The sequence below is a fragment of the Alligator mississippiensis genome, chromosome 6, assembly GCF_030867095.1.
Source record: "Alligator mississippiensis isolate rAllMis1 chromosome 6, rAllMis1, whole genome shotgun sequence".
Taxonomy (NCBI): Eukaryota; Metazoa; Chordata; order Crocodylia; family Alligatoridae; genus Alligator; species Alligator mississippiensis.
In genome coordinates, this window is record NC_081829.1 from 94,069,168 (window position 1) to 94,086,367 (window position 17,200).

Consider the following 17,200-nt stretch of genomic DNA (forward strand, 5'->3'; position numbering starts at 1 on the left):
TGCGCAGTTTCATTCCTCCATTAAGTGTTTTGTCATGTTTGTGATGGGTATTGGTTAAGGTATGAGTCATAGGAATAAAACAGTAGTGAAGCATTCCTTAGTGCTCTCAAACAAATCACATTATTAGAACAATAATACATTGTGCCTCGTGTTGTTACAAGGGGATGATTATCTAACCAGATAATATCGGGGAAGTAAATTTGTAGCTGACATTAATTTCAGGCACGGTGAGTAATTTCAGGCAGGTGTGGCTGGCATGGAGAATGAGCTGACAGTTCAGTCTATAATCCAAGTTTATATCATTTAGTTCCCACTGCTTAGACACCTAGTTATAATATAACTATATTTATGTTTTAAAAAGAGATAAAACACAATTTCTTTGTGATTCTTCAGCTCGGTGTGTCTCCCTACTATAGTTTTAGGGTGCAAAAAACTGAAGAAGCTATATGAAGTTAAAGGGGTGGAGGAATTGCTGCATGTCATGGAGTCCCGGGGTGTTGCTCAGGACCACTGTGGCCTTGTCCTATCTCTGAGAATGTCCCTGAAGACACTGGGATGCCATGTTGTCTTGGCCCACTAGCAGGCAAGCCCTAGCTTCACCATTGTCAATGCATTCTTTCTCCTCTATATAAATTAGCCAGGAGGAAACTGAGGCTTGCAACATTTTTACAACATGAGCAGAGTTATCACAGAAGTATTACGATAAACCCAGAATTTGTCACTATACATATCAGCTGATCTGTGGCAATTGTTTTCTGTGTTTGCTCTATCCTATAGTAAGTGAAATCCGAACAATACCGTTTAACATGGAAAGAACAACTACATTTTTATGGTTTATTGTCCAAGTAAGTTCTCTTAGTTCAGTATAATTGTTCATCTGTTCATACCTACAGCATCCCAGGGAGACCAGGGGGACACTTTCACAAAGATATTTAGGTACCTAACTCTCATTGGTTTCAATGGGAATTAGGCACTTAAAGAGTTTGTGAATCTGAGTTTTGGTCTCTTGGAAAGTGGTCTTTGTTTTCCCATCAGGGCTTGTTATGCATTGACTGATTACCTGCTCCATCCAGTGACTGTTGTCAAATACATAAATAGTCCTGGGAGCAGTGAACGGACCCCAGAGCACTCCTAGGTGAGTGTCCTAACCACCAGGCTGCAGAGTCCCATTCAGTTTTGGCTCTTTCTTTCCGGCCCATGGATCTTGAATAGTTTTGTGCACAGTGGCAAGAGAGGTGGAGAATGCTTCCCCACCCCAGTCTTAAGGGTAATAGCCTGATGGTGAGAGAAGTCTTGTGAGTGATGGGAGAGATGGGTTGAGCCCCCTTAGGCAGAGGAAGAAATTAAACCCAGGGCTGTCACCTGAGAGAGCAAGTGAGTCTGGCTTATTTTTTTGCAAGAAAGAGCATGGACATCCATCTATCTGTCTCTAGGTGGGGCTCCCGGATGTAGATCCCAGGTGAATGGTAGCTAGGGCTGTGCAACGCTTCAGGTGCTGATTTGGTTCGGAGGAGATTCGGCCCGATTCGGTGGCCAAATCCGAATCAAATCAGGGGACCAATAAAAAGGTCCAAATCGATTTGAAGCTCTCCAAATCTGCAGAAAAGATTCAGAGAGCTTTGATGATTCGGGTGGTCCCTGCAGCAGGGAGCTGGAGCTGGACTTGGAGCTGGTAAGTGGGAGGTGAGGGAGGGGGGACTGGTGGAGTGGGGAAGGGGACCATGGGGAGGGGACGACTCCTGCCAGCCTCCAGCCCCTCCTCCCCGACCCGTGCCTGATCCTCCGGCCCCGCCATGGTTGCCACACCTGCTCCAGCTCCTGGTGCTTTAAAAAAAAGCCCCCACTCACTGGGTGCTGCCTGGCACTGGAGCAATCGCTGCTGCCCCCCACTGCCCCACACTGCATGGGGGGCTCTGCATGATCCCCGTGACCCTCTCCTCTTTCCCCCAGGCTTCCCATGGCTGCCCTGCCTACCCTGGCTCTGGCCCTTTAGGAAAAATTAAATGAAAAAACCCTGGGACTCACCGGCTCCTGCAGCGGCCTCGGCTTCAGGGGGCTTGTGCAGAGCCCCCCCCCCCCCCCATGTGGCACAGGGCAGTGGGGGGCAGTGAAGATTGACCTAGTGAGTTTGGGGGGTTTGGGGTTTTGTTTCTTAAAGGACCAGAGCTGCGTCAGGCAGGGCACCCAAGGTGGGGGCTGGGACAGTGAGGGGAGTGTCAAGGGGCTCATGGAAAGCCCCCCATACAGTGTGGGGCAGTGGGGCTCGCCCCCCTGCCCAGCAGCACTCACTGAGTCAGGGCTTTTTTCCCCCCCAAGTACCAGGAGCTGGGGCAGATGGGGCAGCCATTGCCAGGCTGGGAGAGCTGGCGGGGGGATGGACCTGGCTGATTCGGCTGAATCAATTCAGGGCAGTGATTCAAATCACCGAATCGAATCGCTGTCCCCCGAATCGGCCAAATCTGAATCCAAAGCGAATACTAGTCGCTTTGCACAGGCCTAAGGGCGGCCTCTCACCGAAGTCTTGCAGGAGGCATCTGACCCTCCTTTGCCCTCGGCACTTCTCACTGGCCAGCTCTACATAGCGACACACTGAATTTTGATGCTACTCGGAGGTGTATAACTCTCAGAAGAGAGCCCAGGCTTCAAACACCGGGCATGTAAAAGGTAGGTATTTCAGTGCTAAGTGCGTGGACACCATTGGCTTTAGCTCGCTGAGCCTTTGCAGTGTGTAGCACCACATACATCTTGCACTCTAGGGAGGTGGTGAAGGGTCTCGAGTATATGCTGCAAAAACAGCAAGACAGTGGAAGAAGGTCAAGCATCTCCTTCATCAGAGGGTTTCAAGAAGAGGCTGGGTAAGCATTAGCCTGGGGTGGTTTAGGAACAGAACATCCTGCAAGGTGTTGACTGTTCCTGGAAGACCTTTTCAGCCCAAAGCCGCACAAGCATCTCTGCCCCAGCTTGGAGTTACGACAGTTGTGATTTAATCCCCTACTCTATAACTCCTTCAGGAAGTACCAGAGTTATTGCACAGTCCCCAAGACCACGGCGATGGCCGTACTCCAAACCGAGTAACAGGCGAGCAAGCTTCCTCATCTGAAATCCTAGTAATAAGCAAACATTTAAAGGTGGCTTGTGGGAAGAAATACCATATTAACGTTACTGCAAGGGTTGCTGTGCTAAATTGGCCAAGGTTATAAAAGAGGTGGATTCTAAGGCACGATCTATTCACGGAGAGAAAAAAGCAATAACTGCATTGACACTAACAAGGTATAAAATATCTCACCTGACAGCCGCTAATACATACAGGTCACAATTTTTCTGTAGGCGATATGAAGCAAAGTCCGGATTTTATTATCTCCTGTTTGATGCAAACTTGGGAGAGAGGAAAAGTAAGACAGTGCGGGCTCCATTGGTATATTATAAATAAGTTGAAATACACAACAATTAAGGAGATTTATTTTTTTTTTAGAGCATTTCACAAAAATGAGACATTCTGGCAAGCTGTAAACTCAGAATACATGGCACTTTGATGCACATGCATTTCTGCATTGCAATTGCTGTCTTGCCATTGATCACCTCTCCGGTCTATAGGCTCTGTTCTCCTCCCAGGGAGGACAAGGCAAGTCAGGAGTTACTTCATTGAAATTAATGGCACAGTGACATAAATTGGTTGAGAAGACAAGAAAAGCCACCCTATGTTTTCCCCTGTTGCACTCTTAGGCTTACATAATGCTTCATTCAGTCACTGAAAGTTGACTCATCTCTGTGATCCCAAAGTAATCCTGCAGAGAGATTTTCCCAACTCATTTCAAATTATATATATATATATATATATATATATATATTAATTTGCTCTTTGCAATTAACTCATTCTAGAAACTCTGGGCTGGTTTCCCAAGGGTAGCAAATTTTGTTTTCTGTGTTTCCATCTGTTTTCTTTTTAAATGTGCTGTGAATTAACATAGGGACTGGGACTTAATTTTTTTTTAATTAACAAGTGGAATTTCTCTGTCCAGATGGAGTGCCAATCCAAAAAGAGGGAAGCAGCGTTAGCGAGGAGAAGTAAATTAGGCTTCTCAACTCCTGCCATTTTGATGACTGAAAACAAGGTGGTGACCGTTACCCGGGTCCTTCCCATATCTTTGTGTGAGGCATGGGCTACAGCTGGAGGGGTGGGGAGCTTGGATGTGCGTTGCATTATGGAGCAGTCTGTGAATCCCGAGTCTAAGGTATTATTAGGAACAAAAAAAAGGCAGGACAAGCTTTTAATTCTGTCTCTAAAAATACATGATGTTCTTCTGGATTGCAAATGGGGTCAAGAAGGATTCCCCAGTTCTGGCCAAGATTAGTTCAACAGCAAATCTCTGAGAAACCAGCCTCATGCAGGTGGAAATAATTGGGGCTAAGTATAGCCCTATAAACCTGGCACACAAGGCTTTCCCACCAAAAACAGGCTGGGTTGGGCTGGGCTTTGCCTTTCATCTCTTCTCTTCTCCTCTTCATAGGCCTTTTCATGCCTCTTAAGCTCTGGCTCTTTTCCTCTAGCTCTCTGAAACCTATCACACCAGCTTACAGGGCCATACCTATGGGGGTTTTTTTATTTCCAGGCAAGGCAATGAGACAAGTCACATACCTTGTATCTACATGCATTCAGGAGGGCTTTAATCCAGGGGTATCCTATTGTATATGTAAGAGATCCGCTACTGCAAATATGATCTGCATGGCCTACATTAGACTTGTGTAGTCAGTGAGCTCAGTGCTTTACAGTTAGGGAGAGCTATTGTGGCCTTCTCCCCAAGCAGGCTGCACGCTTGGCGGAGTCCAAAGACATAAAGTGTTTCAGATGAAGATCAAGCAGAACAAAGACATTTAGGGAAGCTTCTCATTACCCCTCTGTAGCCGTACCTATATTAATACCATTTTATTCATCTCTCCTGGGTTTCTTTTGGAATTGACTAGGACTTTTTTTTTCAGTGAAACTTTTTCCTCATTAGAAAATGTTAATTCACCCAAGTAGGCCCCTTTCATAGGAAAGGGATTGGTTTGTGATGAATTTGATTCCTCCATAAAACTATCTGGAGCACAGCTATGAAGCTGTTTCCTTTTGACATTTTCAACATGCAAAGCTCCCTTTCTAAATGCCTCTCTCTTTTTTTCGTGTGACTCTAGGAAAACAGTAAACTTTTGAATTGAAAAGTCCTGATCCAGTTAACGGAGTGATTGATTTATGATTGTTGTTTTGTCACAGACTGAAGAAAGTTCCCTTTTTGTCCTGTCTTGAGATGGGAACACTGCTTTTCTTCCACTGCTAACCTCTATTTGTGAACGAGATCCAGCCACTTTCCAGTGAGATAGGAGGAGAGATAATATAACTTATTAGAAAGCATGTCACAACAAAAAGTGCTTTGAATCTGCTCCAGGCCTTGAAACCATGCTGATCTTTAAAAGAATAAATACAGGGGTTAGTAGCCAAAATCATTCAGGCTGCCTTTGTTTCAGTTTAAATTGAAGCCATGGTACAGGTCACTTGGATCCAGTGTCCACAATTCATAGATACAGGCTTCTCCACTCATCTAATCAAACATGCTTATTCATGATAACAGCACCATTAATGCTTGTATGTACATGTATTCTACCGGCCCTGTTTAAATTGTGCCATCCCCTTGGTTATGAATGCAGTGATATCAGCTTAAAGGTATGATCTATTGGTATAGCTATTTCCATATGGGTAAAGGAATATGCTGTACTGAGAAACAGCACCTTTACAGTGCTAAAATCATGTTTGTAGTAGGGATTGCAGTGCTATATCTGTAAAATATCACCCACCCACCAAATGAAATGGCTACATGGCTTTGCAGAGCAGGCCGGAGGCAGGGGATATGCGGGTGCCTTGCACGCTGACTAGTGCAATGGAAAATTATTCCCCAAAGCACACACTGCCCATGCTGAGATGCTAGAGAAACCTGCTTCCCAAACCTCGCCTCGTGTCTCCTTCTCTGGGTTTACATAACTGTGTTGCAGGTAAAACCAACATTCAGTTTTAATTTTCAAATATGGTTTTAACAAGTTCATTCAATATCTTAGTGCATGGGGTTAGCCAGTCACATCATGTGTTTCCACAGCAACAAATAGAGTAATGCAATTTCCTATCCACCCTGCCATAAATCCTTTGGCTCATTATTTTCAAACTGCAGATAACAGTAAAGCTTGGGAAGCACAACTTTTCAGCAGCTTTCAGATGCCAAGGTGCAAAATTCAATCAGGAGCTGCCTGTGCGGCATTGCACACTGCTGGGAGTATGCAATGCATATGTCCCGGAGATACCTGAGCTCTCTTGCTTTTGTGCTTTTGTGTACCCATGTCCTACCAGCCATTGCTGAAGCTGTTCCTTTGACAAAAGGGAACAACAGAACTGAGGGGGCTCTACTGATTTGGCCTGGGAAACTCTGCAGAGGATTGTGCATCCTTGGTGGGGCATGAAGTTTGCAGCTAGGGGGAAAAAAGAGGGTTCAGGTTACCTAGATTTGCCATATCATGGCTCCTGCTAGGCATCGCCACAGTAGGACCAAAAGCATGGGCCACACAGAGGTTGCTGTAGCTTAGAGGGTCAGTTTTCACCAGGCCTCGTTCCAGCTCTGCCCATGAATTCCTGTGCGAGCTTAACCAAAGCCTTTTATAGGCTGTTAACTAATTGCAGTTTACTGAAGCAGATCAGGATTGTTCTGCTATTGTTCCCACGGGGAAACTGAAGCACAGCAAGATGGGCAAGGATGCATCCAAAACCAGTTGCATGAACCAGAATATGATCAGAGTAGAACTGATTTCACTGGGACCTGGGTTTACTTCCAGGATGGTTGACTTCTCATCCCCACCCCTAATAACCACTGGAGTCGCTGCCTCCGTCGCCAAATGATCACATCAGCTCCAGACTTTACCCTGCGTCCCTGTAGAGATGGATGCAGGCTTGCTATTGGTATGACAGGACATAAGGGGATAATTAAGGCTAGTTTTACGGTATTCATCTATCTCCTGCCCTGATGATTATTAAAATCCTGCCTGGTCAAATAGCTCATCTTTAGTAGTTTGTTGTTAAAGCAGAAGCTACATGAGAAATACGAATGGGCATGCGTGTAGATGCAAGTACATGTCCATGCAGTTTTCAGTCAACAGTGAGAATTAAATGCATTCCTCATTCTTACTGAACTAAACTTTGGCTCCTGTAAGCAGCTGCTTCTCAATAGCCACAAAGGGCAAACAGCCCCTTCATTTCATTATTGGATATTACTAGCTACGACAAAACACAGACCTTAGGGTTTACATAAATATTTCCCCTCGAGTTTGCAACTACTGACTTTCACTTTGCTTTCCATGCACAGGTGAGCCAAAGCAGAGTTTCAATTGATTCTTTGTGTCAATCATGATTTGTCTTTTTTTAAACCCGTAGTCAACCCCAAGCATGCCATACATATAATTTTGGCTTTAAATCATGAGAGATTTTTTTCAAAACGTGTTCTTATGCTTTGATTTTTCTTTTGTAGACCTTAGGATTCACAGTTTTTTAGGTTTCACAATCACGAGAGCTGAAAAACTTCCTTTAAACAGAAGCTGAGATTCTTTCGGTATCACATGACTCTGGACAGTCACCTTGCTGGGGTCACCTGACCCCAGCTGTCCTTCCTGCCTGGTGCAGGGGGCTGGACCCGATGATCTTCCGAAATCCCTTCCAGCATTACAGTCTATGAATCTATGACTCTAGGAGCTGGGGTTTGTTTTTTTGGTTTTTTTTAAGAAAATGCTCTTGAAATGTGTGATAAAAGAAAAATAAAGCTTGCACCAATGAATGCTACAGATGGCTTTTAACCACAGATTCAGCCTCTAAAAATGCAATGATTTTAGGTGTTTTTGCATTTGCTATAATAGCAGCAAGTTTTGCAAAAATCAGCTCTTGAAGCAAAATTGGATTCTGAAGGTTTCTTACATTTGGAGTTTTTCTAATGCACAGTTTAGTGTGATCTTAACATCAAGGGAAACATCTTAGTTTGGATTCTCTCAACTAAAAATGAGGTGCGAGTTTTAGAAACGTTCGACACCCCTCAGAAAGAGTTCAGACTTACTGGTGGTGTTAGAGAGTGATGTTGTACCCATGATGGTTCGGCATGCTAGAGACAAGGATTTTGGGGGGATTAACTCTTTTAATGGACTAGCTGCATGGTTGGAATAAAATTGGACAAACTTCTTTGAATACAGTGCAGTGGCGCGGAAGTTGGAGAACGAGGCTTTCTCCAGCTACAAGGAGAAGCCTAAAGCCCAATCACAGAGCCGTTCTTGCCTGCATAGACTAAAAGAGGTATTAGTCTTGTAGGGACTATATTTTCATCAAGGGCTGAGCACCATGGTCTTCCTCTCTGACCTTCATCATTCCTATTTGGGAATGTGCCCTCCCTGCCCTGTGGTTTGAGGGTGAAGAGGGGCAGGTGGGATTAACATATGGGCACCATGGCTATCTGCAGACTAGACAGAGTGATATTTTTTAGTCCAGATTCTTTCCTGGAGTTTCCAGCAAACCCAGAGTCCAATGGTGTTACAACAATATTTAAACTCCAAGTGATGCATTGCCAATGACTTAATGATGCTTCAGAAATAGTCTCAATTTACTTGGGACTAAACCAAAGTGTGAGGTTGCACGTATTCTTAGAGGGAAGACTACAAATCATCAAAGCCCCTTAAAATGTTAGCAGAAATTTTCGGTAATCCAGGAACCCCTGCGTAGTGTGTGTCTACTCCCAACTGTGATGCATCTTTCTCCAACCCTGCCTCAACACACAAACATTTCTTCCCACTGAATGACTTTAAAACCTTTTTAATAAACCTTTTAATTATTTAGGAGTGGTAAGATGGGCTGCCAAAATGGAGGAATGAATTAGATGTTTGCTTACCCCAAATCCCCTGCCATGAATATATTCTGTTACAAATCATATACTCATGCAGAACAGTCACTCTGGTAGGTGAGCAGATCTGCCTTAGATAATGAGCCCGAGATGCCCCAGATAATTCTTCTACAATGCTCAGTGTCTTCATCCATGCATCTGCTACACATACACCAGAGAAAGGATATAGTGCAACTAGTTTTGGTTACTCTAAATATAACTTGTCAACCTAAATAACTTCTTTCACCCCCATGGGAGCTGGCCATTTAGACACTTATCCCGGCTTACAGTATTGTTTGTTCCTCAGCCATGTTCTTGTTCGTCAATAAATATAACTATAAAACAGTCTCAGTGCTGATGTCATTTATATGTCCTTGGAGATAGCATGAATATCAATTTTTTTTTATTGACTCATTACTTAAGGATCAGTTGAAGTCCTCTTGGCAGACTCTGAGACACTCCTCTTGGGAATAGTTCTGCTTAAGTATATTCTGAATTTTTCATAGCTATGTGTTTCTTTTGGTGGGGGTGGGGATATTTAAATGGTATTGGGTTTGTTTGAAAACAGGATTATTCAGCTTGTATAAATGGATGTCGATCCACTGAAGTGATCCACACAAGATCTACTCAAGTTATGCATTTCCCTGTATGCTTTTCCCTTCTAAAGAAGTCAGACATCACGCTTAGATGACGGTGTCTCATTCTAGGGATGGTTGGGTAGCAGAATTACTCCTGGATCTAGAGAAACAGGAGCGAGCAAAAAAAAAATAAAGTTAATTTAAAACAGTGGAAGTAGGTTATAAATATCTTGATTTTGCTGCAGTGCTGTGTCCAGGAGGAGGCCACTAGACAAATATTGAAGCCCCAAAAGTGAACAGTAGGGATGTCATGACTTAGACATCCAGAGCACGTGCTGCTTTGTTGCTAATTATTACTTATTATGAAGGATCGTTCATGCAGAAAATCAGAATGGTGATAATGGTGTAACGAGCTACTAGTTACCAAGTAACAGCAAGTGTATGACCTCTGTAAATCTTCCTACTTCAGTGTCCTGATTTCAGCATGTTCTCCGTCCTTATAGAAAGCAAATCACTTCTACCTCTCCTATCCCTGTGTTTTGCCAGGGATGTCTTTTATGACTCTCATTTATATTTCCTTTAAGTTTTGCCTAAAAATTATGTCTTTTAAAATGATGTTTAATAATTCCACAGCTCTTCCCATGGCAGAGGGACAAGGTTTCTTGTGTCACGTTACTCTGGGAGTCTGCTGTTCCCAGATACTTGTTGACCAGGAATGCATGGCATAAACATTGATACATGCCAACGTGGCCTTTTTTTTAAAAGTGAAACGTTCAGGATTAAAACACGCTTTGTAAAGCTTTTACAGGAAGCAGGATGTTGGCCATGGACAAAATCTAACGTTTGGATTGAAATGAAGTAGAGGTATAGGTGGCATAGGTCAGTCAAGTCTGCTGAAGTTGCTGAAACTATAGAACATGGATTTGCTCCAGACCACTATGGCTCTGATTAAAAGAGTGATGGAAAGTGAGGGATTATTGAACCGGATGCCTTATTTAGTAGACAGCTGATAGCACAGCAAAATCAAGTATGTTGTATGGCTTGGGTAGATCCCATGAGAAAAATGTGGCCTTTGCAATTAAGCTTAAAATAACATAGTTTTGAAAATCCACTATTAGTGTGTAAAATGTTCCATATATCCAGCAGTCAGATACCAAGCTGTCACTAGCTTCTCACTTAAAACCAAAAACTCCTATGCTTCTTTCAGATATTCCCTGCCAACCTTCCAGTAAATTTAACTCTTGGGTCTTAGAAGGGAGCGTGATGATGACAGCTGTTTCTATTTGCAAACGAGGGAGCTGGATTTTCATGCTGGAGGATCTGCGTCTGGTATCGTACCCCTTAGCAAGTATCCTGGTGACGTATTCATAGGGCACGCCAGGTCCTAAAAGCAGCGGTGGGCTGCCTCATGGACCTTTCCGACATCATTAGGATTCAGAGTTGCACGTTCCCCTCTGAGCACTAAGAAAAAAATCTCTAAAACATGAAGAATCTGCAGAATTAATAACTTAACGCTCTTACTTTTTGATCAGGTTCTTTTATTAATACACTCATCACAACTCTGGGTAGAATGCGAGGCATCTCTTTGGCCTCTGATTTTCCTGAGTAACCTCTGCAGCCCCAGCACCCTTTGACCTTCTGATTGAAATGCTAATTATGAAGGAGAGAGACAGAAAGGACCAAGTATTTCTGCATGCGGAGTAAGTTGTTACTATGCCACCAGCACTGCCATTACTACAGCCACTCTGATATCCGACAGGCATACACATGCACTTCTGCTGGCACCGTGCTATTACAAGTGCAAGTTCCATAGCTGATGACCATGGGCTCCATCATCCATTCCCCATTTGAATGCACGCGGGACGTGAAGATGATTTGCCTCCAAAATGGCTAGTGGAGACATGAAGGTAAAAAGTCTCTGCTAACCCTGGATCCCCAAGAGCAGACATCCAAGATCTGATTTTGCAAAGTGCTTCATCTTACAGAGCACTGCAGATAGTCCCGTGACTTCAGCTGTAGCTGCGAATACACGGCACTTTTCCAGCTTAGCCCTGGGTCTCAGATTGAGGGGTGTGCAGATTGTGGCCACCTGTGAAAGGTTTGGTTTAAGTGACTTCCCCAACTTAGTATGCAGAAAGGAGAGCAATGAGGGTGAGCATGATAGAAGTCTTCAAATATTTGAGAGACTGCCATAAAGGAGAGGGAGAAGAATCCAACAGGACAGCATGCAGTGGCTTTACGTTGCAGGAAAGTCGGTATAGATTTGGTATCAGGAGAATCTTCTTTACTGTCAGAACAGTAAGGCAATGGAATAGACGGCCTGGGGAAACTGTACAATCTCCTTCACTGGAGATTTGCAAACAGAGGTTGGATACACATTGCTCAGAGATGATTTGGGTGTAGCATTCCTGCATTTATTCAGGGGTTGGATCGGGTGACCCAGAGGTCTCTTCCGGTCCTATGCTTCCTTGAGTCTATGAACTCTGTGGCAGGTCCCCGGAGCAGGTCCCTCCTGTGCACTGAATGGTGCAGGGGTCTTGTAGAAAAAAAACCAGCTTATGCTAATATAATAAAAGATCCCATCATAATGCATATGCATCGTAGGGCCCAGTTAAAGTTAGGACAAGCTTAAACTTGGTACTTTGTTAGCGAAGAGGGTGCACTTGGAGTGGAGCCCGTGCTGGGGGCAGATGTGGGCGGCCAGCTGCAGGCTAGGGCAACCTGCCATGCTGCCCTCCCCCTGAGACCTCCATGGCCCAGCGTGGGTACCCAGCATGGCAGGGCAGAGCAGGGCAGGGAAGCTTGGTGCTGCCGCCATGAGCCCCATACCACACTGGCGAGGTGCCGCCTGGTAGCAGCAAGGGGCACAACTCTGCACTGCCACTTCTAATTAAAGTTTGCCATTTAGTTCTTCTAATTAATGTATGTCTTTATTTATTAAACCCAATGATCACTATATACTGCAGTGAATTAGCTGCATCGGCTCAAGCGGCAGAGGTCTGGCCAGTTGACCTAAAACTTCCAGTCTTGCTGAAGAATCGTTTCGGAAAGCAGTCAGGCAGACAGACAGACACTGCATCAGAAGAACATTATCAACATTGCAAAATTAAGCCCTCTCTGCTAATGAAATGCCAAGTTTAAGCTTGCCCTAACTTGAACTGGGCCCTACAATGCATATGCATTATGATGGGATCTTTTATTAGATTATCATAAACTTGGATTTGTTGGGTTTTTTTAAATTGGAGCATTTGCAGTTGTCGAACAGAGAAAACCAGAATTCCTGCTTATGATTTCTCCAATTTGGGCAGGTTTTTGTGGAGATGACAAAAGCCACTACCATGGTAAAAAAACAAAAAAAAAAAGCCACTGTCTTTGCAAACGCACTGAGGCCAGTAGAGCCGTTTCAAGGAAAAGCTCACCAGATTATTTTTGTTTAACCTGCGTAAGGCAATGCATTTTCCTAACCTCGTTCTCCAAAACAGAAACTGCCAAGCTCCAATGGATAGCCACCACATAAAATTTCATCCTCCCCTGCCATTCACAGCCAAAACTCCCTGCGTCTTGTAGCTTGTCGTGCTGGCAATGAAATACTGAGCAATGCATATCCTGTGCCATAAGAAACCAAAAAAAATGTGCCAGATTAGCAGAGCACAACCCTAGGTCCAGCTAGCCATTTACGCTCCTTTTGTGCCTTTTCCTCAACCATGTTACCGTCAGAAATGTTTGAGAAGTTGTGATGCGTGTCAGCTCTTGCAGCTATGTGAGCTATCCAGTTGTTGCACATCTGTTACCATTTCTCAGTGGCGAAGATGCTGCTTTATGCCTGTTCTAGAGGGTTACGCACCAGCTTCTGCATACAGCGTCATCTTTGCTGGGTGATTTAAGGACAGGCCCATAGTTAAGTCAAGAAAACATACACATCGGCTTGCTTCCAAAGCATGACAGAAAGGACCAGATTTCCAAAGTGAGCAGCGTCTGGCTGTGTGCATGTGCATTACCAATTTATATTTTATTGCTGTCGCAGTCATTAGTTTCCTGATCTGTTGGTGCTCATGTAGTTCATAATAATGCACTCTCCTCTTTTTTGTCTTTTTTGTTCTTCTCCGGACCGTTGCTTTCCATGGGCTAGAAAAGGTGAATTGTCTGTCTCTGAGTGGGCGATCTCATGTGCCAGATCATTAGCTGATGTGAATTGGTATCATTTCTTTTGGCTTCGGTGGAGCTGTAACTTTCAATGACATTATCATAAATATCATTAGGATTAGTATGAAAGACCCACGAAACGTTTTGTCAAAACAGTGACTGCTGTCAATGAATTTCCTGTCTTAAAAAAAATTGCAGGGGGGGAAGGTGGAAAGGTTGGAAATTATTATAATATCCCATGTCTAAATGCAAACCTTCAATTTTTCACCTCCAAAACTACATTTTCATTTTCAAAATTTCAGTGAATAATGAGTAAAAAGAAAAAATGTTAAGATTATTTTCAGTCTTGATTAGTCTGCTCTGACTTTTTTGCATTTTTAGTTTGAAAAATGCACTCGTGGTTTTGTGATTGTGATCTGGGATAGTAAATACATATATTTAAAATCTCATAAACTTTCATAGAGTGGGAAATCTGCTTCCCACCCATCCCAGGTCTAGGTCTTCTGTTCATATTGCTTATAGTATACAAATGAAGAGCTGTATGGAAAATGTTCAGGTCAATGGTTACCCGTTGACCAGCCCACTCTGAAGCAGAGTACAATACTAACAAGGCACAATTCTCCTGGGGTCAGTAGGACCTGGTGGTTTATAGTTAATTCTTCGACATAAATGTTAGCTTGGTCACGGCGCTCTGTATCTTAAGAACACAACAGATGTCTCAGAAAGTATAATACCCAAACCAAGGGCATTTTTTTTTCTTCCTAGTTGGGTTGGCATGTCCTGCTCCATATGTCAAGGCAGATGTAAGAACCGCTCTCTTTTCCAAGCAGACACAATTCTTGTTGTCCATGAGTCCAACTGACCCACCCAGCTTCCTGGTTGGAACAACATTCATGAGTTGGCCCAATAAGTTATCCTTTAAGAGGGCCAATCCAAGGCCCAGTGAAATCACTGACCATCTGTCCACTGATTTCAAGGGAAGGAGGTGGATATGGTCCATAACTTCTAATTATTTTCTTTCTGTTGCACTCTTTCATTCTCCTCTGTTCCAGCCAACTCTTTGACTGTTTGTATTTGAGTATATCAGGGACATATGGTACAAATCAACTGCCATGCAGCTGAACAGTCTTATACAAGGTACATCCAAGAGGCATACTGAAGTCCACGGGACATGAGAAACAGAAAACTAGCAAATCAGTTAATAAGCATGACTTTGGTCTCCCGTTTATTCTTTCATCAAGTTCCCTAATTTATTTTTCAAAGGCCTTTAGGGAGTTTTAGCAAAGGCAGCAATATCATGTGCAATTTGGAAGCGATTGAGTGTCTGTAAGTTTGGGTTTCTCTTTTATGTTCATGTCAGAGTCTTCTCTCGGGGAGTTGCAAAGCATTCGGGTATATTTTTTAGGACAGTGTAGCCTCATTTATGACTCACTTGAAGTTTATGGAATCAAATGTTTGACTCGCACATGAAAGTTTTTTGATTTTCCATTCTGCTGGGGAGAGACTGAGAAAGGAGTAAAAGCTGTGGAAACATTTGAATGCAGCAAGTAAGACTAGAGAGATGGGTCTTCTGGGGTGGTTCTGTACCGCCGTCCTCTGACATAAGCATTGTCTTAAGCAATCCTGGGAGGAGCATCACTGCACAAAAAGTAATCCTATGATGGTATCAGTCTGGTGCAGAGGACTTGTAACCACATGCTTTGCTTTCCACCTAGAACTGCAGTGATGAAGGGAAAATGGACTACGCAGAGAGGCCATGGACATGACACTTCTACATCCTACTGTGATTACAGCTGGGTTGTTGAGTTGCTGATATAAATTAAAACAGCGCCTAAATTGTGCTAACCCACCACACTGGGACTTGTGCAAACTGTAGCACTAAGAGAGTGCTGAACTTTATTAGCTTTGCATGTGTGGCCCCATCTATACGCAGTGTGATTTGGTTTAATATAGTATATCAAAACTGTTGCTAGAGTAAGTTGTTTCAGTATATAAAGGACACCATTTGCACTTGTCTTACTTTAGCAGGCTTCTTCTTGCCCTAGTCCATAACTCAGGCTTCCTTTACTTAGTTAGCCATTTGTAAACCCACTGAGAAAACACAAAGAGGGGAAAAAATGAAAACAGTGACAAGCCCCCAAAACAGATACATTTTGTGTCAAATCTGTTGCTAAAATGTGCTCATCCCTAGTGGTGAATATTAATGAAGACTGGTTCCAGGATACTTGTATGTATTTCCTGCGCTCCTTTATCATTCTCGCTCAGCCTATCTATAGCCAACTATGGATGTGGCATAGAAGGTGGCAACCAATTTGTACTAATGTCTTGCATATTCTGTCGTCTTCATTGGTGCAGGTTTTCCCCTCGTACTTCCATAGATGAGACGCAAGTCTACTGAACACAACAGGAAGTGCTAAATGTTAAGAGTGGTAGCATTGAGAAACTTTTTATTGACTATGCAATTAAAGTCGCAGGAGGGGACCTGCAGGAACTATAGTATTGACCTTTGGTTTTCACTGTCCTATTAACTTTCTAAGGACTTGGGAAACTTTATGCCTTGGTGGTTAAAAGGATAAAGTTACCAGAATAACAGAGAAATAACAACAAATGTCCAGGTTCCTCAAAAGAAAAGGGGTATATGCAAATTAAATTAGACCATGCAAGACATGAGACAGATTTCCATTGAGTCTATTAGCTACAAAACCAGTGGTTGAAATATAGGTCCTCTTTTTCTTTGCTTCTCTGTGTTTTCAGATTGATTTTTTTTAACATTCTGTTATGTTTTTTGCCTCTGTTTTCTGTTAAAGATCAAGGTTTAAGAGGCCAGTTCTCGGCTGCTTAATACCTTTATTTCATCTTTACTCATGTCCCATCATTTCTTAGCCTACTTCATACCAGGACACTGAGCCATTGCTCCCAGCAGAATTGAGACATTGGTTCTGTATTGGGCCAACACAAGAATGGGTTAATGATATGATCTGAGATGAAGTCATTGCAATTAAAATAAAGACTGTAGAGTAGCAGGCAGGCTAGCACTATGTAGCCAGCCCATGGAGAAGTTAAGATGTGATGTCTGGATTTCCTGTTGGGTCTTCATTGCTGTAGGCTCTGCTTCCCTGTGCTTCAGTCGTACCTTCCCATTGAAGAGAAGCCCACCATGGGCTGCAGTCAGCTTCATCCCAAAACACCGGCCATATTAATGTCATGAATCAGGGAAAGATTCTCCCACATCAGGAAATAATTGGGAGAGAAAGAAAAGTACAAAGGAAGAAGCAGGATTACAGCTGTGGTAGGAGCAAGATCCCTGGAAGGAATCAGGGCTTGGAAAATTACCATTTGCTGAAAAATAAATGAGAAAAGAGCTGCCCTATCCCAGGAAAAAAACCCTAAATGACGCATTTTAATGAATTGGTTTAATATGTGAATTCCAATGCTGAAGGCTGCTTCTTCCCTAATGATTGCATCAGGGGTTTATGCACCTTTTTGTTCCCTGCCACAATTGATAACCAAAGGCCACCTTAACTGGTATTAAAATGGTTTACGTGCTAG

The 17,200-nt window shown here is 43.3% G+C and overlaps 1 long non-coding RNA gene across 1 annotated transcript in view; it reads left to right on the forward strand.

Annotated features, from left to right (window-relative positions):
* LOC132251104 (uncharacterized) overlaps positions 1-16,366 on the forward strand; it is a 151,150-nt gene extending 134,784 nt beyond the window's left edge. Inside the window, exon 4 of the long non-coding RNA XR_009462892.1 lies at positions 15,367-16,366. This is a non-coding gene — a long non-coding RNA (uncharacterized LOC132251104). The remainder of the gene's footprint in view (positions 1-15,366) is intronic.
* Positions 16,367-17,200: the final 834 nt, after the last annotated feature.